The 22,745-nt window shown below is 45.2% G+C and overlaps 1 pseudogene; it reads left to right on the top strand.

The window, feature by feature from the left end:
- Positions 1 to 413: 413 nt before the first annotated feature.
- Positions 414 to 22,505, top strand: LOC136529854 (probable methyltransferase TCM_000168; annotated as a pseudogene).
- Positions 22,506 to 22,745: the final 240 nt, after the last annotated feature.

Genomic DNA, 22,745 nt, shown 5'->3' with positions numbered 1-22,745 from the left:
TGCCTCTGCAAAACACACGTTAGTCATAGTAATCTCGTATTGTCATTAATCATCGAAACCCAACTAGAGGCCTAGATGCTTTCAGTTGATAATAATGAAAATGCAAGTTGATATGGTATTAAAATAGACAAGTCATATGGATAGCTCCTATACGACTGATTGATTCTCTGACCAGCGGTTACCAAACTTTCCTATATTAAACAAACCCTGTGATATGATTTAAAACGAAATGGGACCAGCTCCCAACTAATTAGAATACTTTCTAAGTCCAAAACAATCACCAAAACCAAGGACGTAGGGCAAAGTGTTGACTTTTAGCAAGGTCGGTATGAGGATATAATTAACATACTACTAGCATCTAGCTCGCCTGAGTCAGAAGTTCAGAATACAATAGCAAACGTTTCAAGAGAGCCATGGCCTGTGAGCAGTCTTTGCACATGAACCAGGAAGAAGGAGAAACGAGCTATGCCCGAAACTCTAGTATTCAGGTATGCTTTCGAAATCATACTTCCTTATTCCGTATCAGCATTGCTTTCATTTTTCTATGCATCTTCCTTCGAATTATACTGTGAGGCCTAATTTGAAAGGAAGGGGGAGACAATCCTAGGGATGGAAAGCCTCCCATACAGAACTAAATAGCTTATTCAAATGACGTTCCTCATGGATTGTTCACCCTGGGAAAAGTATGTGATGCCAAGGGGATTTGAGTTTCCAAACTAGCCCTGAAAGTGACAAAGGGAAACGAGAAATTAAACGGTAGTTAAATGACTTTGTGTCACAAGATGATTTGGTTCGCTCCCTTTTCTTCCTTTCTTATTGGTACTAGTGGTGCTGCAGCAGAATTGCCTGATGTATATGTAACTTGAGCTCTTCAAATCAAATATCTGAACGAGGCTTGTTTACAATGTAGAGTGCTGTGCAAAAGTGGATGAAGCCTGTTGTAGAGGAGGCTGTCACTGACTTGAAGAAATTTACCAATACCAGCCGCAGCATGGTGATAGCTGACCTGGGCTGCGGCTCTAGCCCCAACGCCATAGCGCTTGTCTCAATGGTTGTAGATGCTATTTTTCGCCACCGTGGTCTAGACGGGCAGGTCCCACCGGAGCTATGCGTACTCCTGAACGATCTTCCAGACACCGGGGAGAGAGAAGGATGGAGGAGAAGAAGCATTGACGTGGCCCCAAAATTTGAAGCGAAATGGTTGTAGGAGGAGGATTGTGTAGAAAGAGTGAAGAAGGCGTGGTCAGATGCGCTGGAAGCTGGAGCTCGCAATGTTACAGAAATAAAGGACCTCGTCCTGTGGGACTTGCATGAGTGGACAAAAATGTGTCGGGGGAATTGGAGAGAAGGATTAGTAAGGTTAAAAAAGGGGTTGGAGGGGTGTAGGAGGCAAATGATCTCACAAGATTGCGTGTTAGAATAAACTACCGTTTTTTTTCTTGTGTGAACATAGCAAGGGAAGGCGGCGTCGAAAGATCCCCTGCTGTGATACTGTAGCCGCTGCAGGTGCAGGCGCCGCACGGCTCACCTGCAGCACTGTATCCATGAAGTGGTCGACGCAGAGTCAGCCCTGTATGTTATCTAGTTACTGTTACAGCATGTGGGTTGTACTAGGACTAGATAGATAGAGTTGTATAAATAGACTACCACGGCAACTCAGTAAAGAGAGTTCAGATTTGCCATCTCACAGACAGAGTTTCGGCCAACGCTGGTGTCTTGTATTGTGCGTGCATGCTCTGTTCTTCCTTCTTCTTCTAGCTCCAGCCATAGTGTGTGGGACGGACAACGCCTGTTCGTGGTCGGCACGGCTAGTGGGTGCTCGGCAATACTGCTGAGTGGTTCACTCAGCTGAGCCGGTGATCCTATGGGCCAACAAGTGGTATCAGAGCCGTACAAGCGTCGTTGCCAGACTAACCGCTGGCGATGTCGGGCGGTTCTGAGTTGGGCGACAGCATTGGCACTGCTGTGGCGGCCCAGCCACGACCGGAGGTCGTTGTTCGCACGGTACGGGAGGTCAGCGGCACCGGTTGGCCGACGCTGACTCGCACCAACTATGGAGAGTGGTAGGTGACCATGAAGGTCAAGCTCAGAGCCCGACGGATCTGAAATGCTGTTGACAAGGGCACCAAAAATGAGGAAGATGACATGTCAGCGCTGGAGGCTATCCTCGCTGTTGTACCGGCGGAGTACAGGGAGTCTTTGGGGGTGAAGAGCTCGGCTAAGGAGGCATTGGAGGCTATTGCGACGATGCGCGTCGGTTCCGACCGCGCAAAGAAGGCAACGGCCCAGCTTCTGAAGCAGGAGTACATCCTCCTCAAGTTCAAGGATGGTAAAACGGTGGAGGACTTCTCTCTCCGCCTGTAAACGCTCATCAGCAAGCTGAAGAGCCATGGTGTCAGCATCGATGAAGAGGAGGCGGTCTCCAAATACATCCACTCCGTGCCGATAAAGTACATCCAGATCGCTCTCTCTATAGAGACGATGCTGGACTTGTCCACCCTCACCATTGAGGATGTGACAGGCCGTTTGCGGGCGGTGGACGAGCGCCTGGAGCAGGCGACAGCAACGAAGGACATCAGGAAACTCCTGCTGACGGAAGAGGAGTGGGCTGCTCGGAGGAACTCCGGGAAGGCAGCCTCCTCCAGCTGCGGTGGCAATGGCAAGCGCCGCGGTAAGACTTCTTTGGAGAAGAAGCAGGTCGACCCCAACGCCTGCCGGCATTGCGGGAAGATGGGTCATTGGGCACGGGAGTGCCCAAATCGCAAGCAGAAGAAGAAGGCTCAGACTCATCTGGCGCAAGCCAATGATGAGGATGAGGCCACTATCCTGATGGCGACGTTCTGTGCACTGCACGATGTCGAGGCCGAGGAGAGGGAAGAGGCAAAGACGGTGGAAGGACCTAGGAAGGCCCTGAAGACCATCAACCTCGATGAACCACGCGCCTAAGTTCACCTCAGACGTGTGGGCACCGACCAGGAGCAACGGTGGTATCTGGACTCTGGTGCCAGTAACCACATGACGGGCTCCAAGGCTTCCTTCTCCGAGCTCGACGACGATGTTACCGGTACGATGAAGTTTGGTGACGGCTCAAGGGTGGCTATCCAAGGGCGCGGCACCATCATCTTCAGGTGCCAGAACGAGGAGCACCGCACGCTAACGGATGTATATTACATCCCGCAGCTGCGTTCAAGCATCATCAGCATTGGTCAGCTGGATGAGCGTGGTAGCGAGGTATTGATCAAGGACGGAGTCCTTAGGATCAGGGACCGGGAACAGTGACTTCTCGCCAAGGTGAAGAGTCCCTGAACTGGTTGTACCTGCTCGACCTGAAGGTAGAGCAACCGGTGTGCCTGGCGGCAAGACACTTTGAGGAACCGTGGATGTGGCATGCCCGGTTTGGACATCTTAGCTTCGACACGCTTGGTCGGCTGGAGAAGATGGTTCGAGGGCTACCCCACATCAAGCACGAAGGCGAGCTATGTGACAGCTGCCTGGCCGGGAAGCAGAGGAGGCTACCTTTCCTTAGGGCGGCCAAGTATCACGCGAAGGACGCTCTCGAGCTCATCCACGGCAACCTCTACGGGCCGATCACGCCTGCTACAAACGGTGGTCGGTGGTACTTCCTCCTACTCGTGGATGATTGCAGTCGCTACATGTGGCTGCAACTCCTGACGAGCAAGGACGAAGCAGCGGTGGCGATCAAGAAGTTCAAGACGCGCGTGGAGGCCGAGAGCGGCAAGAAGCTCCGCGTGCTGAGGACTGATCGTGGCGGCGAATTCACTTCGGTGGAGTTCGCTGTGTACTGCGCGGATCAGGGTGTGGGGCAACACCACACCGCGACGTACGTGCCACAACAGAATGGCGTGGTGGAGAGGCAGAACCAAATGGTGGTCGGCATGGCCCGATCCATGATGAAGGCCAAAGGCATGCCGGGAAGGTTCTGGGGAGAGGCAGTGACCACGGCGGTGTTCATCCTCAACCGCGCTCCGACCAAGGCCCTGATGGGCAAGACGTTGTTCGAAACTTGGTATGGACGCAAGCCAAGCGTGTCCTTCCTCCGGACATTCAGCTACATCGGCCACGTCAGGAAGACGAAGCCGAACCTCACCAAGCTGGAGGACAGGAGCACATCGATGGTGTTCCTGGGCTACACGGAGGGTACCAAGGCGTACTGGCTCTATGACCCATGTGGAGACAAGGTGCTTGTCTCGCATGATGTTGTGTTCAACGAGGAGGTGGCTTGGGACTGGAGCAGTCTGAAAGGACCTAGGATGCCGCCTAGAGGGGGGTGAATAGGTGTTTCTAAAAAATCAACACCTTTAAAAGCAGAAACGATTAGTAATAGGAGTTTCCAAAATGGAAACTCCAAATCAGAGTAATACCACCCCTCACAAGTTAGCCACAAAGTATATAAAAAATACTAGATAAACCTAGGGAGCCAAACAGCTGCAACCAAAGAGTTGAATCAAAATGCACTAGTCAGTTAATGTCGGAAGTCCCGACAGTTTGGGTCAGAACTTCCAACGTGTCAGAAGTCCCGACGTTTGGGTCAGAACTTCCGACGTGTCAGAAGTCCCGACAGTTTGGGTCAGAACTTCCGACGCAAACTGTCAGCACTTCCGACCCCTATGGGAAATGAACTACAAGTGATAAAATGAACTTTGTGATGCCGATAACTTACAAACCCACTTCCTAGTGGTAAGGTAAGGTGTTGGGTCACTCTCTTGACGTTGATAAGCCACCACTCCGTAGATCGAGTCCCAAACCCTAAGAAATAGCTAGAGAGAGGGAGACAACCAAATACAAGTAATTTCGAGCAAATCACAACAACAACAAGCACGCGGGAGACAAGAATTTATCCTAAGGTTCGGCAGCCCCACAAAGGAGCTCCTACGTCCTCGTTGTTGAGGTGACCACTTTGGTCGGAGTCTCTTCCACCTCCTTGCCTCACTCAAGGATACCACAAAGGTCACTTGAGTTTCTTCACTAGAAATCAAGGGTAATACAAACTTCCCAAGGCTCTTCCACAAGATGAAAGCTCTTGGGCGACGCCTAGCCGGCTAGGGGAAAATCCCCAAGAGTAACAAATGCAAATCAAACTGGCTTGACAAAGAAATCAAGTGCTCAAGCTTGCTCAAAATGATTTTCTCACTCAATCCACTCTCCAACCACTCAAACCCTTTGGGAATCCAAGTTGGAAGCAAAGGAGAGAAGAGTGGCGAGCCTAGAATGCTTGGGGGCTATTTTGGCTGAGTGTTCATCGCAATGAAATGAGTGGGCAACGGTTAGAAAAGAGGAGAGGGGTATATATACTCTAAGGCAAAATCTAACCGTTCAGATCTACGTCGGAAGTTCCGACGTAGATCTCGGGACTTCCGACGTATGAAGAAAACACTGTTCACGCAAGGTCAAAGTCCACTCGAGACAGCCAACGTCAGAACTCCCGACATGAGTCGGGACTTCCGACTGTCGTAACTTCCGACGAACGTCGAGACTTTCGACAGGCACAGACAGCAGGTCAGTAGAACCATCGATGCTGGGACTCCCGGCTTGGGTTGGGACTTCCGACTATCGGGAGTTCCGACTCACGTCGGGACTTCCGACGTCCATAGTCACCGCGCAGGCTATGACTGGGAGTCAGCACTTCCGGCAAGAGTCATGACTTCCGACTATCGGGAGTTCCAGCTTACGTCGGGACTTCCGACACCGACAGTCATAGAAAATTATTCTATGTGCTCGTGAAGTGCTAGAGTGTTTCTCTTTTGATTTAATTATTATGCTTGAGCACTCTATCTTCCTCAGACCACCTAAACTTGCATCCCTCTTAATAGTACGGCATACCTATTAACTCAAGATCAAAAGAAAAAATGAAATTAAACCTTTTGAGTTGATCTTCTTTAAATTGATGCCGTGTCTTTCAATCTTCATCAAGTGAGGGTGCCAACATGTCAATATTGATCTTGTCACTTGAGCATAGCCATCTTGAGCACGTGACTTGATTCCATTCATCAAATATGAATAACTCGAAAGCATCAAGTCACTTTAATCAACTTGTCCAATATAGATTTGATCCTCCACATCAATATGACCATCATAGCTTGATTAGTACCTCAACTAAATGCAAGTACTTTCTTCTTCACCCTAGCTAGGTTCCTCAGCCATCAAGCCATCGCTTGCCCTTCACCCTTGCTTAGTACCTCGAAGCCTTTCCTTGCTATCTTCACCATCTCAAGCCATCAAGTCATATCTTGTGTTGAATCATCCATTCATGTATTGTTATCTTTTTCATTTCAATTTAGCAAGCTTCAGATATGAGACCATTCCATATGCAATCCCTTATGTCTCATTAATTAATTCTTATAAGCTTGCTTTCATATAGTACATAGAAATCCCACAATAAATAAGCCTTTGCATGAATTACATTTGCATTATTGTCTTGTGCTTGAACTAGATTGTTTATACAACAACACATCATTTTGGCTTTCATTAAGTACTCGTGAGATAACCTATAACCTGTCCACACTTAGCAAACGGGTTAGACTTTTTAATCACGTTGCCATTCAATCATCCAAAATCCACTAAAGGGCTAGATGCACTTTCAATCTCCCCCTTTTTGGTGATTGATGACAACATGATTAGAGCTTACAAAAGAATATAAACATTTAAGCTTTTGCGTTCAATGATTTATGAGAGGCTCCCCCTTAATATGTGCTTATGATTAGAATTCACAAAATGACCTCAAAGTCAATTGCACATACTAAAACATATAGGAGACTCCCCCTAAATCATTGCATCCGTGGGGTGCATGTGTGTGTGACAAAGTAAAACCGTGATGCATATAACAAGATATATCACACAAGAATAAATATAAAGGCATCACATCAAGTATTTTCATTCTAGCATGTAGAGTCCTTATGAAAATAAATAAAACACATGTATATCACACATAGCACTCATTACACAGATTTCTCAAGTCATATCTCTCCCCTTGTCATAGCTACTCTCCCCCTTTCATAGCTAGACACAAGGTTGCACTCCTGAAGCTTTAAACATATCCCCTTAAGCTTTCATCTCTCTCCTCCTTAAGCTTTAATCATATCTCTCCCCTTTGTCATCTATCGCCAAAAAGAGTCACACAAAGCACAAAGGGTGCTTAAGGTTCAAACTTTGTACTAATCTCTCCCCTTTGTATTAAACTCGCCCCCTTTGTCATGGCGTGGGTCATATTACTTGTCACTCCCCCTTTGTCATCTTAAAGAGGTTGCACTTGTCACTTGTTTGCAATTCAAAATAGATCAAGTACATGGGTTCACTAGCTCATGAACAAACTCATACACTAACCACTAGATCATATAATCATTCAAGCAATAGTGGTAGTCTATGAATCTAAAATTTTTCATTTGTAATGCATGATCCTATAAGCATGTACTATATGCACTAACCGCATACTAGTAAGGGATAAAAAATAAGCATGCACAATACAATGATACCTTTGCTATGTTGGAGAGGAAGATAGTCATATAGATTTCAATTCATTTCTCCAATAGCACCATGAAGTCCAATTATAAGCTTGGTGAAGACCAATAGATACCAATTCTTTGAATTCCTATTCTTCACCCATATGAATTGAGAATCACTAATGATCAAGTGCACTCTTCTTGTTGTGGTTGGCTTGCTTCTTCTTTGATCATTGCTTGCTTGAGAGAACTAAAAGATGCACCACTTGTAATACCACTTGAAATTTTATGACTTATTCTCTTTTGGGTGTTGCTTGCTTTCTAGACCAATCTCTTGATTTTCTTGAACCAAGTACCTCAAATGTCCCTTTAGATTATCACTTTGATTTTAGCCATCCAAGCCTATGGTGAAGTGACCTCTCTCCAAAGAACCATCCTTGATACTCACTTGAAATAACTTGAAAGAAAATCACTTTATCCACTTGAAAGATTTTGTTTGATTGATCCATATTGTTAGACTTAATTTGATTGATAACTTTGAATCCTTCTTTAAGTCCTTTTCTTTCTACTTGTTTAAGTCATTTTCTTTCTATCAAAAGATCTCCAATTATCACTAGAACTTAAACTCCATCTTCATTTTGATCTTGGTCTTGATCTCTAGCTTGAGTACCAAATGTGTACCAGATACACTCTTCAAACAAATTGTCTTGTACTCATCATTTGTCATGCTTCTATCTCAAACCAAAACCAAAACATAGGTACCTCAATCACTTATAGATATGATTCTAATTTGATGACCTTTGAATCTAAGTGACTTTTGATCAATCCAATAATTGCTACTTTCCTAGCAGATTCTGTACTCTTCAAAGAATAAATCATATCTCCCAAAGTACATATCCAAAAACCACTAAATTTGGTGAAGATGTGACACACTAAGTCTTCTAGTAGCTGTAAAAATTTGAGCTTATTTTGACTTTTATATTACTACCAGATTTCATATCTTTCCACACTGCTATATGCTGAAAACTGCTGCACTATAGCTGACAAGATCTACTCCAAATCTGAAGTATCACTTATCCAAATCTCTTGAAATTTGCATAGCAACTCATACCATAAGTGTAGAGCATGCAGACCAAATTTCAAGCCAATACAAATAGATTTGATTACTCAAACATGTCTATGATCACTACTAGCTCAGATTTTCAATATTGGACAGATTTCAATAATTGAGCTATTTTTCTCCAAATTGAACCAAACTTGAAATCAACTTGTTTGAATACTCTCACAAGACATATGTCCATTCAAACCACTTACTAGAAGAAATCTTATGAACATATCCAATCAAACCAACTTTAAACTTGATTACTTAAGCATTTAGTCCATTCAAACATCTCATAGCCAGCAACATATGCATATATATCCAATTCAATTAACCCATATGCACCCAAATAAACTTTGATCAACAAGAGATATACCTTGATAGCTTATGATCATCTTTGCAAGCTTCAACTCCACTTATTTGTAGGCCTTCAAATATATCAATAAATTCCCACAACTTAAATACGACACTTGTATGTTGATAGCATATGGACTTCACTCAATTTTGACTTGGCATTGGGATAGAATTGCACGAGGCTTCAATACTTGACTCAACATAAGATGAACAATAATAATTCCATTGAATCAAGTCTCCAATGTCATGGTACCTACAAACGATCATCCACTTTTCGATGGTACCCAAACTAGTTTGGGTCCTCTCATGTTAGACGCAACATACTTAGGCATAGCCTTAGTATGAATAGCGGAATTTTTTTTGCAATACTAACCAATAAGGTACCATAACAAACCTTCCTAGGCATAATATTTTCATCAATTGAAATAGGCTTAGGATTCTCACTTAGGGGACATGAATTAGCCAAGAATTGATTTTCTCTTTTTCGAATATTTGGTAAATTTATGATTTTCAAAACTTGAGAGAGATTTTAGAGGGACATAGGGATTTTTATGGACTTGAGAGAACCATGTCATATGTGATTAGGCAAATAATCAACCAAGGGTAGCAATAATCACAATATGACATGACTAGATCACAAAGACCCAAAAACCACATGATTTTCAAAAACCACACCACCTACACATGCTAGTTAGGGATTTTGAAAAACATCTATCCTATATCACACAAATGCACACACTAGCATATAAAGGGCCTTAGATGCACTTACAATGCATGTATGTAAATACATACCTTTGCCTTGAGCCCACAATATCACCACTGAGATAATACATGGCATGACAACATCTTGTTGACCTCACTTGTCAAATAATCATACCATATATGAAATCAATTTTCATCCAAAGGACTATAAATAATGCTAGATAAATTTGTTAGTCCACAATGGTGCAAAAATAGAAACTGAGCTCCCCCTAAATAAGTACCACAAGTAATTTGAATGACTTTCAACAAGCACTTTATTCTTTTAAGAATTTGGGAGTCAATTTTCTATTTTGACCAACACAAAGTAATTTGCCATATTTAAATTTCGTTGAGACATACTCACAACCCACTTAGGTTTGATAGATCACAAGCTTCTGAGCAAATTAAGGATATATGAAATCATATGGATCAAACCTCAATTGCATCCCAATTAGTGCTCTGGTTCCTGTCATACCGGACATGTCCGGTAGACATATCGGACACGTCCGGCATGTGAAGAACATAAACACTTTTCCTTTCTGCCCTGGCCATACCGGACACGTTCGGTAGGTGCAGGACAGAAACAATTGAAGCGCTGCTTGTGATTCTTCGTTTTAGCTCTAGTACTTCTTGTATGCCTACATCTGAACAAATGCATTGCTCTACTAGAGAGCCATTAAAAGCATCACATGGCAAACATGATAATTATTAAATGAAACTAATTAGTCACTTCCAATTATTTCACAAATATGCTTATTTGTGAACCATTGAGCACTAAACACAAAGTGGCTATCCTATAAGGTTTTTAGGTACTTGTTACCAATGGTAGAGATGAAGTAAACGATATGGTCATTGATTTATCTTCGGGTCAACCATATATGAGATTATGATAAGAATTGATTGATAGGTTGAGTGAATATTTTCAATTTGCTTGCTCAACCACCCTGAAGCTTTCATCTCACCACCAAGTACCTACATTATCAACCTAAGCACATTTTGGTACCCAACTCTTGTTGGGTCCTTTTGGGTTAGTCAACAAGTGCTTAGGCACCCAAATGGCCTTAGTACTAGTTTGTGGTGAACACATCACCTTGCTAGTGCTGACTCCATTTGTGGTCTTCCTAAGCATATTATCATAAATAAATGTGTTCGGCTTAGGGATGTTACCATTTGGGCATACATAGCTTAAATGTCCCTTTTTCTTACAAGCATAGCATATGCGGCCTTTGTTTGCTCTATGGTTGCTTTGCTTGTATGGACATCTATCAACCTTGTGGCCTATCTCATTACATCCATAGCATCTTCTTGTTGCAACTTGGGCTTCTTTTCTTGCCTCTTTGCACATTGGGCATTTCTTGGTAGGATGCCCCAATTTCTTACCCATGAGACAAGCACTTTATCCATCACTTATCTTTTGGTTGGCCAACTTGTTTGAGGCCTTTTGTTCGGCCACTTCACACTTGTTGGCCCAACTCTTATGTGGACACATGGCCCACTCATGTCCATATAATCCACAACCATAGCATAACTTTTTTCCATGTTTCTTGCTCTTGGTTGTGTTGACCTTACTTGAGATGTGATTCTTTTGTTGAGTTTTGGAGGAAGCAAGGTTTGAACCCTTCTCAAGCTTCTTCACCATGTTATCACGGTTATCTTGAGAAGGTTGTGCTTTCTCCTTACCCTTCAACCGAATTACATCTTTCTTTAATCTTTTCACTTCTTCTTTGAGCTCTATGTTTTCTATGAGATTTAGCTCAATCAAAGATTGGCTTGCTTGAGAAGCACACTCATTAGTACAAGAAATATTTAATTGAGATGGTGTACTAGTGAGTGAATGTGTGAGAGATTGAGAAAATTTTACCGATGTGATCACAACCTCATGAGCCACCTCAAGCATGATGCTTGATTCTACTACTTCATCATGAGAGCACTTTAGATGAGCATAGTTTGCTTATAGCACATTATACTTGCTTGAAAGCTCATCTAGCCTTGCCTTGAGCTCAAAGTTTTCCTTCTCTAGTTGTGAAACACTAGAAGAGGAGTTAGTAACTAAAGCATGCTCAATTGGCAATTTCTCATACCTTTCACTTAGAGCCTTTAGTTCTTCCATCTTGGAGATGAGAAACAATTCTTGCTTTTGAAGTGATTGCTCTTGCTTCTCAATCTCTTCTTCAAGCTCATCATTCTTTTCAACTATCTTTATGATGATGAACTTGTCTTTGCGGTTGAGATGATCAAGGTTGTAGTTGTTTTCAACTTCAACATCACTCACATCTTGATCATCTACTTGTGCTTTCTCCTTTTCTTGATCTTTCTTGTTACTCTTCTTCTTGCTTTTCTTGGCCATGAGACACAAGTGATGAGTATCATGAGATACTGAGGTTGACTCATCACTTGGTCGCCACCGGGCTTGAGAATCGTTGCAAACAGCTGCTTGCTGTTCAGCTGCCTCGGTCATACCGGACACATCCGGTACGAATACCGGACATGTCCGGTATGTGCAGGCAGACAGCAGGTCATGCGCTGCTTGCACTTCTTGCTCCGGCTCGGCACTCTTGAGGTCTTGTGAGGCTTCTTCACTGCATGAAGACACAATGGACATACTTTCCATTGATTTGATCTCAAGTGCATCATCACATTTGGATTTTCCATATAAATCAAAAAGTCTAATCCAAATGAGATGAGCACTCTCCGGAGGTGGTTGTCCATTGAAGATTGCCTCATCTTGAACCTCTGCACTCAATGTACTCAACATGACATTAATAGCTTGAGCATTGAGTTGCACGCATATCTCTTCCTCTTTTGACAAATTTTTGTAGTTGTTCCAATCAACTATAGGAAGAGGTATACTTGCATCCACAATATGCTCAACAAGAGGACTAATATCCCTAAAAGCATTGAGTACATGAATTGCCCAAAGTAGAAAGTTTGAACCATCATTTTGGAGAAGCACCGGCTCCAACTCGATAGGCGTCAACATCCTTTTCTCACAGCGGTGAAGCTTTAGGTGAGAACCTTGCTCCGACACCAATTGAAAGGACCTAGGATGCCGCCTAGAGGGGGGTGAATAGGCGTTTCTGAAAAATCAACACCTTTAAAAGCGGAAACGATTAGTAATAGGAGTTTCCAAAATGGAAACTCCAAATTAGAGTAATACCACCCCTCACAAGTTAGCCACAAAGTATATAAAAGATACTAGATAAACCTAGGGAGCCAAACAGCTGCAACCAAAGAGTTGAATCAAAATGCACTAGTCAGTTAATGTCGGAAGTCCCGACAGTTTGGGTCAGAACTTCTGACGTGTCAGAAGTCCCGACGTTTGGGTCAGAACTTCTGACGCAAACTATCAGCACTTCCGACCCCTACGGGAAATGAACTACAAGTGCTAAAATGAACTTTGTGATGCCGATAACTTACAAACCCACTTCCTAGTGGTAAGGTAAGGTGTTGGGTCACTCTCTTGACGTTGATAAGCCACCACTCCGTAGATCGAGTCCCAAACCCTAAGAAATAGCTAGAGAGAGGGAGACAACCAAATACAAGTAATTTCAAGCAAATCACAACAACAACAAGCACGCGGGAGACAAGAATTTATCCTAAGGTTTGGCAGCCCCACAAAGGAGCTCCTACGTCCTCGTTGTTAAGGTGACCACTTTGGTCGGAGTCTCTTCCACCTCCTTGCCTCACTCAAGGATACCACAAAGGTCACTTGAGTTTCTTCACTAGAAATCAAGGGTAATACAAACTTCCCAAGGCTCTTCCACAAGATGAAAGCTCTTGGGCGACGCCTAGCCGGCTAGGGGAAAATCCCCAAGAGTAACAAATGCAAATCAAACCGGCTTGACGAAGAAATCAAGTGCTCAAGCTTGCTCAAAGTGATTTTCTCACTCAATCAACTCTCCAACCACTCAAACCCTTTGGGAATCGAAGTTGGAAGCAAAGGAGAGAAGAGTGGCGAGCCTAGAATGCTTGGGGGCTGTTTTGGCCGAGTGTTCGTCGCAATGAAATGAGTGGGCAACGGTTAGAAAAGAGGAGAGGGGTATATATACTCCAAGGCAAAATCTAACTGTTCAGATCTACGTCGGAAGTTCCGACGTAGATCTTGGGACTTTCGACGTATGAAGAAAAACACTATTCACGTAAGGTCAAAGTCCACTCGAGACAGCCAACGTCGGAACTCCCGACATGAGTCGGGACTTCCGACGGTCGGAACTTCCGACGAACGTCGGGACTTCCGACGGGCACAGACAGCAGGTCAGTAGAACCATCGATGCCGGGACTACCGGCTTGGGTTGGGACTTCCGACTATCAGGAGTTCCGACTCACGTCGGGACTTCCGACGTCCATAGTCACCGCGCAGGCTGTGACTGAGAGTCAGCACTTCCGGCAAGAGTCATGACTTCCGACTGTCGGGAGTTCTGGCTTATGTCGGGACTTCCGACACCGACAGTCACAAAAAATTATTCTATATGCTCGTGAAGTGCTAGAGTGTCTCTCTTTTGATTTAATTATTATGCTTGAGCACTCTATCTTCCTCAGACCACCTAAACTTGCATCCCTCTTAATAGTACGGCATACCTATTAACTCAAGATCAAAAGAAAAAATGAAATTAAACCTTTTGAGTTGATCTTCTTTAAATTGATGCCGTGTCTTTCAATCTTCATCAAGTGAGGGTGCCAACATATCAATATTGATCTTGTCACTTGAGTATAGCCATCTTGAGCACGTGACTTGATTCCTTTCATCAAATATGAATAACTCCAAATGCATCAAGTCACTTTAATCAACTTGTCCAATATAGATTTGATCCTCCACATCAATATGACCATCATAGCTTGATTAGTACCTCAACTAAATGCAAGTACTTTCTTCTTCACCCTAGCTAGGTTCCTCGGCCATCAAGCCGTCGCTTGCCCTTCACCCTTGCTTAGTACCTCGAAGCCTTTCCTTGCTATCTTCACCATCTCAAGCCATCAAGTCACATCTTGTGTTGAATCATCCATTCATGTATTGTTATCTTTTTCATTTCAATTTAGCAAGCTTCAGATATGAGACCATTCCATATGCAATCCCTTATGTCTCATTAATTAATTCTTACAAGCTTGCTTTTACATAGTACATGGAAATCCCACAATAAATAAGCCTTTGCATGAATTACATTTGCATTGTTGTCTTGTGCTTGAACTAGATTGTTTATACAACAATACATCATTTTGGCTTTCATTAAATACTCGTGAGATAACCTATAACCTGTCCACACTTAGCAAACGGGTTAGACTTTTTAATCACATTGTCATTCAATCATCCAAAATCCACTAAAGGGCTAGATGCAATTTCACAGTCCGAGCAAGGGGGAAGCTGGCGGCTTCAACAACTCCTTCGTCATCGAGCACTTGGTCATCCACGGTGGTGGAGACACTGGGAAAGAGGTGCCGAGCACTCCGGCGGTAGAACCGAGCACTCCTGGGGTAGTGTTGAGCACTTCGGGAGGGATGCTGAGCAAACCAGGAGTGGTGCCAGGAGGTTCTACAGTGGTGGCGATCACTCTAGGATGGGTGCCGAGCACTCCCGTGGCAGAGCCAAGACGTCTTTGTAGTGGTGCCGACCACTCCAAGACTGAGGATGGACACTCCTACAGTGTGGCCGAACACTGCAGGAGTTATGACGAGCTGTCCAGAAGTAGTGCCAAGCACTCAAGGTGTTGTGCCAAGCACTCCGGCAGAACATGGAACTCCATCGACGCCGATCGAGTTCGCCTCACCTCCAAGTGACATCACTGAGTTTGTGGATGCCTTCCACGAAGGTGAGGAGGTGCGGTTCCGTAGGCTGGACGACATCGTCGGTGGCACAGGTCCCTCAGGTCTGGCAGGCAGGCTGCTCAATGACACAGAGCTACTACTCGTTAGTGCAGAGGAACCACCCATGTTCGCGCTAGCCGAGCGCGATGGAAACTGGCAACGGGCAATGCTGGAGGAGGTGAAGGCGATCAACGAAAATGAGACATGGCAGCTCGTCGATCCACCTCCAGGATGCCGTCCGATCAGCCTGAAGTGGGTATACAAAGTCAAGCGGGACGAGCTCGGTGCCATTGTCAAACACAAGACGCACCTCGTCGCCTGGGGCTTTGTTCAGCGCGAGGGCATAGACTTCGAGGAGGTCTTTGCGCTGGTAGCGCGCATGGAGTCGATCCGTTTGCTACTTGTCTTGGCAGCAGCAAAGGACTGGCACGTCCATCACTTGGACGTTAAATCGGCCTTCCTCAACGGCGAACTAGCGAAAATGGTCTTCGTCAGGCAATCCCCAGGTTTTGCCATCAAGGGAGAGGAGCACAGGGTGCTCCGACTGCGCAAGGCGCTCTACGGGCTGCGGCAGGCCCCCCGAGTATGGAACGCCAAGCTTGACGCCACACTGGGCGAGCTTGGGTTTCAACGGTGCGCAACCGAGCACGCGCTCTACACGCGGCGATGGGGGAAGGAGGAGCTCGTCGTCGACGTGTATGTTGACGACTTGATTGTCACCGGCGTGCGCACGGAGGACATCAACAGCTTCAAGCGTGAGATGGCGGCTCATTTTCGAATGAGCGATCTCGACGCACTCTCCTACCACCTCGGCATCGAGGTGAGACAGGGGAAGGAGGAACTCACGCTCGGTCAAAGCGTGTATGCCTCCAAGCTGTTGGAGCAGAGCAGCATGGCTGAGTGCAAGCCATGCGTGACTCCAATGGAGAAGCGGCTGAAGCTGACGAAGGCCAGCACCGCGGTGAAGGTGGATGCAACACTCTACTGGAGCATCGTCGACGGTCTGCACTACCTAGTCCACACGAGGCCGGACATTGCGTTCGCCGTGGGCTACGTTAGTCGCTTCATGGAAGATCCCAGAGAGGATCACTGGGCTGCGGTGAAGCGGCTACTACGCTACGTCAAAGGGACGGTGGATCAAGAGATCATTTTTCCCAAGACCAGCGGGAGTAGGCTGCAGCTCACTGTGTTCAGCGATGCAGACATGGCGGGGGACATCGATGGACGACAGAGCACCTCTGGCGTGGTTGTCTTCCTCGGGTCGGTCCCAATTTCATGGCTGTCGCTGAAACAGAAGGTGGTGGCGCTATCTACGTGCGAAGCAGAGTACGTAGCGGCGGCCACAGCGGCGTGCCAAGTTGTGTGGCTACGTCGACTGCTGGGCGAGCTGACCGGCGTGGAAGCTCACCCACCAGCACTGATGATGGACAACCAGCCCGCCATCACCCTCGCGAAAAATCCGGTTCTACACGACCGGAGCAAACACATCGACGTGAAGTTTCACTTCCTCAGGGACTGTGTCGATGGAGGATAGATCGTCATCGAGTTCGTCGAAACTGGTCGGCAACTCGCGGACATCCTCACCAAGCCGCTCGGACGTCTTCGACTCACGGAGCTGAAGGAGATGATCGGCATGGAGGAGGTACAAGGGATAGCAGTAGGTTTAGGGGAAGATTATTAGAATAAACTACTATTTTTCCTTGTGTGAACACAGCAAGGGAAGGCGGCGCCGAAAGGCCCCCTACTGTGATATTGTAGCCGCTGCAAGTGCAGACGCCGCACGGCTCACCTGCAGCACTGTAGCCATGCAGTGGCCGGCGCAGAATCAGCCCTGTATGTTATCTAGTTACTGTTACAGCATGTGGGCTGTACTAGGACTAGATAGATAGAGTTGTATAAATAGACTACCATGGCAACTCAGAAAAGAGAGTTCAGATTTGTCATCTCATAGACAGGGCTTCGGCCACGCTGGTGTCTTGTATTGTGCGTGCATGCTCTGTTCTTCCTTCTTCTTCTAGCTCCAGCCATAGTGTGTGGGACGGAAACGCCTATTCGTGGTCGGCACGGCTAGTGGGTGCTCGGCAACACTAGCGGGTGCTCGGCAAGACTGCTGAGTGGTTCACTCGGCTGAGCCAGTGATCCTGTGGGGCCAACATTGTGTATCTCGGGAAAATTTGTTGAGGTATAAGTTGGGGCGCTTGCAGTAGCAACTAAGCACCTACTGGAAGCAGCGATCTCATACCTTGTGGCTTACAAAGAGGGACCGAAATACACAAATTTTCCATGTTGCTACCTCTGAAAGGAGGAAGAATAGAATTAGAAGGTTGAAGAAGGAAGATGGAGGGGTTGTAGAGTGGGGTAGGCTAAAGGAGTTTATTTCTAATCATTACCAAAATTTATTCTTGTCTTCTACAGGTCCTCGGGCACAAGAAGTCCTGCGTTGCGTCTCACCTCGTATCACTAGTGAGATGAACACAGAGCTACGAAAGAATTTAAGGAGGAAGAAGTCTGGGATGCCCTCCAGTCCATCGGGGATCTTAAAGCCCCGGAGCCATATGGTGTCCCTTCAATCTTTTACAAACATTTCTGGCAGCTGGTGGGTGATAAGGTGAAAAGGGAGGTGCTCGCAGTCCTAAATGGAAACCCAATGCCCAAAAGATGGAATGAAACAATTATTGTGTTAATTCCTAAAGTTAAAAACCCATAAAGAATAAATGATCTGCATGCGCCCAATAAGCCTCTGCAATGTTTTATACAAGCTGATAGCAAAGGTATTAGCCAACCGCCTCAAACTCATCCTACCTGAAATTGTGCCAGGCCGTTTAATTACGGACAATGTACTGCTTGCTTATGAAATGACACACATGCGAAATAAGAGAACGGGAAAGCAAGGGCTGGCTGCTCTCAAGCTGGACATGAGTAAAGCTTATGATAGAGTGGAGTGGTCGTTCTTGGAAAGTATCACGAAAAGGATGGGTTTCCAGAATGAATGGATCAATTTAGTGATGAAGTGTGTTAGGATAGTTACATATAAAATTAAGGTGAATGATGAATACACTGAGACTTTTCTGCCGAGGAGAGGACTCCGCCAAGGTGACCCTCTCTCCCCGTACCTATTTATTATTTGTGTTGAGGGCTTGTCTGCACTTATGGAGGATGCGGAGAGAAGAGGCCTCATAGAGGGAGTCAGGATATGCCATGGGGCACCACGCATAAACCACCTCTTTTTTTTTTCTGATGATTCGCTAATTTTTATAAAAGCATCAGTTTTGGAGGCCAAACAACAACAACAACAACAACAACAATAACAACAACAACAACAACAACAACAACAACAACAAAGTCTTTAAGTACCAAACAAGTTGGGGTAGGCTAGAGTTGAAACCCAGCAGAAACAATAAGGTTCAGTCATGTGAATAGCTATTTTCGAAGCACTCCTATCTAAGGCTAAGTCTTTGGGTATATTCTATCATTTCAAGTCTTCTTTTATTGCCTCTACCTAAGTCAACTTCGGTCTTCCTCTGCCTCTCTTTACGTTACTATCCTGGCTTAGGATTCCACTACGCACCGGTGCCTCTGGAGGTCTCCGTTGGACATGTCCAAACCATCTCAACCGGTGTTGGACAAGTTTTTCTTCAATTGGTGCTACCCCTAATCTATCACGTATATCATCGTTCCGAACTCGATCCCTTCTTATATGACCGCAAATCCAATGCAACATACGCATTTCCACGATACTTATGTGTTGAACATGTCGTCTTTTCATATAACAACATTCTGCACCATGAGTGGAGCTCTTTTCGTAGGCCTTTTGGAGGCCAGACACTTACAACATATTCTGTCCCTGTATGAAGAAGCCTCAGGCCAGATGATAAATAAGGATAAAAGTGCTGTGATGTACAGCAGTAACACCCCAACGAATGTGAAAATGCAAATAATGGCTGAATTGAGCATTACACATATTACACAGAATGAGAAGTATTTGGGGCTGCCTGTCCATATTGGAAAATCAAGGAAATCAGCCTTTGAATATATCAAGCAAAAGATTTGGGCTCGAATTCAAGGATGGCAGGAGAAATTATTATCCAAGGCGGGAAAAGAAATTCTCATCAAGGCGGTTGCTCAAGCAATACCAACATATGCCATGTCATGCTTCGATCTCACAAAGGGCCTGTGTGATGAGCTGAGTTCAATAATTGGCCAATACTGGTGGAGCCAACAGGATGAAGAGAATAAAATACATTGGGTTGGATGGCAAAAAATGACGAGATCAAAGGCAATGGGTGGATTGGGGTTCAGGGATCTACATGCTTTTCAACTTAGCTATGCTAGCAAGGCAAGGATGGCGCCTTCTTACCCAACCTGATACATTGTGTGCTCGAGTTATGTAGGCCAAGTACTACCCTGATGGTAGACTCCTAAAGACGGAAGCAAAGGATGGCATTTCATATACTTGGAGTAGCATACTAAAAGGAGTGGAGCTCCTGAAAGAAGGGCTAATCTGGAGAATCGGAGACGGAAGTTCGGTTGATATCTGGGAAGACCCATGGATCCCGAGAGGTGAAACCAAAAGAGTTATCACTCTCACCAAGGTAGCTGACCTACTCGACCCAGGTACAGGAATTTGGGACACTCACGGATTCGGGACATTTTTGTGAAAGAAGATGTCGATTATCTTGTCAATTCCTATCTTTGATGATATGGAAGACATGGTAGCCTGGCATGCCGACGCAAAAGGATGTTTCTCTGTAAAATCGGCATATATGCTAGCAATCAAGAGGCGGGATCATTTAAGAAATGTTGACACTTCATCCTCAACTTACCAGCAAGGCAACAATATGTGGAAGAACATTTGGAGGTTGAGAGTAACAAATAAGATTAAAATGTTCTTATGGAGATTAGCCCTTAATAGTCTCCCTGTCAAAATGAACATTTCTAGGCGAGGGATAAAATTGGATACTATTTGTCCAATGTGTTGGCGTCTCGATGAGGACTGCGGGCACCTCTTTTTCAAATGCAAAAGTGCAAAGCAGGTTTGGAGAAGTATGAATCTGGAAGATGTGAGATTAACATTGGCACGTCATAGGTCGGCTATAGAAGTAATGGATGGCATCCTAGCTCTCAAGGAAGAAATAAAATTGAAAGTAGTCATACTGCTATGGTGCTGGTGGGATGCTCGTAATAAATTAGATCAAGGGGGAAGTCGAAGATCCACTGAAGAAATCTCCAGCTCTATTACATATCATTGTGTGAAGGGCGGGCCTGGTGCAAGCGGTAGAGTCTTACCGCCTGTGACCGGAAGGTCCCGAGTTCGAGTCGCGGTCTCCTCGTATTGCACAGGCGAGGGTAAGGCTTGCCACTAACACCCATCCCCAGACCCCGCACAGAGCGGGAGCTCTCTGCACTGGGTACGCCCTTTATTACATATCATTGTGTCAATATGGAGAAGCTGAAGCTATCCTCACCTCCCCCACCTCCCAGGCCTTCATTCCAAAAACAAAAATGGCAGCCACCACCAGAAAACATGTACAAGATAAATTGTGATGGCGCATTTATCCAGGACACTAAAAAGGGAGGCTGGGGATGTATCATTCGAGATCATAAAGGTGAATTCATGGCTGCCAAGGCTGGATCTTTGCATCACGTATCAAATGCCCTTCATGCTGAAAGTTTAGCATGTTTAAATGGGCTACAACTTGCTTCTTCTCTTGGCATGCAGAGTGTGCTTCTGGAAACTGACGCTCAAATTTTGGCTTCGGCTTTAACGTCTACTAGCTGTGATCGTTCTGAATTGGGGATGATCATCAGAGAGATTAAGACTAGAATGAATTTTGATTTCCTTTGCTGTAAAATTTCTAAGTGCCCCAGGGATTGTAATTCAATTGCTGATGTATTAGCCTCCTATGGAGCTGTCTTAGATGCTGGTGAGTCTAGTCTGTAGCTGGACCAAGCACCGAACTTTGTATTATCAATGGTTTCTGACGAGTTGCCAGGAGCTGTTTAATCTATGGAAACATGTTTTCCATTTCAAAAAAAAAAAAAAAGAACGATCTTCCAGACAATGACTTCAGCAGCGTTGCAAAGCGCTTGGTTGCATTCCAAAAGGATGCCGCAAGTTTCGGCCCTGTTTTGACTGCTATTGTACCTGGTTCATTCTACAAGAGGCTCTTTATCAGTAGCTCCTTGCATATAGTTCTTGCATCGAACAGTGTGCGTTGGCTGTCGGAGGTAACCACTTTAGTCAGGCCTGCCCTGTCCATTCTCGCTTCACCTGTTCCTGTTGTCTTACATTTGCAGTAACTAAAAGGCACCTGAAGATCTAAGAAAGAATGGAATCCCTATGTACGACTGCGATGAGGGTCTCAGGCAAGCAAGGCGCCCACTGGTGCTTGAGGCCTATGCTAGCTCGGCAGTTCAGGAAGGATTTCATGCTGTTCTTGAACTTGAGAGCTCAAGAGTTTAGTCCCTGGGGGGCAGATGGTGATCTTCTTACCAGGCCACTGTTCCAGTGACAGTACATGCCAGTCAAATCTACTACGCGATGGTACAGCTTTTATGCTGAACGACATGGCATCAAGGGTATGTTAGTTTTCGCCTCTTCGGCGTGCCTTTAACTTGCAGCTGTACTAATCTCAAGAGTCAAGAGACATTATTTTCATTTTCTTTCGGCTAATGCTTACTTTCATTCATTAGCAGGGTGTCATCGACAGAGAAAAGCTAGACTCGTTCTACTTACCCATGTATGGCCCTTCTGATAAGGAGCTAAGAGAAATCATCCAAGATGAGGGCTCCTTCATGATCAACAAGATACTGGCCCGTGATGTCATTAGTGACATGGACAAAAAAAAAAGCTCCATGACCCCAAAGATGGTAGCTCTCGCAACTAGAGCTGCGTACGAACCAATGATCGCGCAGCACTTCGGGTCGCAGGGACAAGTGGTGGAAGAGTTTGAGAGAACCGTGGAGTGGCACGTGAGTGCAGGCACCAGGCTGCCCGGAGGCTGTTTCTCCGGGCTTTATCCTATATATGTGTGTCTCTCGAAAAGAAGGTATAATGGGTGCTTTCTGTCTAATGCTTTGGCCTTTGGGTGTCAGCAGACAATTTGCACACAAAAAAACATTTCAGTTGTTTATGGGAAATATGTTCTAAAGAAAAGGAACAGTCTACGGTTCTACTTCTACCTGAGTAGAGCGGTGATAAGCTTGCGTTCTGTGCCGCAGGCATTTGCTTCAGTGGACGTTCATGCGCACAGATGCGTGTGGCCACTGGCCTGAAACACATACACATGCAAACA

This window comes from Miscanthus floridulus, chromosome 19 (genome assembly GCF_019320115.1).
Source record: "Miscanthus floridulus cultivar M001 chromosome 19, ASM1932011v1, whole genome shotgun sequence".
In the NCBI taxonomy this organism is placed as follows: Eukaryota; Viridiplantae; Streptophyta; class Magnoliopsida; order Poales; family Poaceae; genus Miscanthus; species Miscanthus floridulus.
Note: the sequence above shows the minus strand (reverse complement) of the source record. Positions and strands in the feature narration are given on the sequence as shown.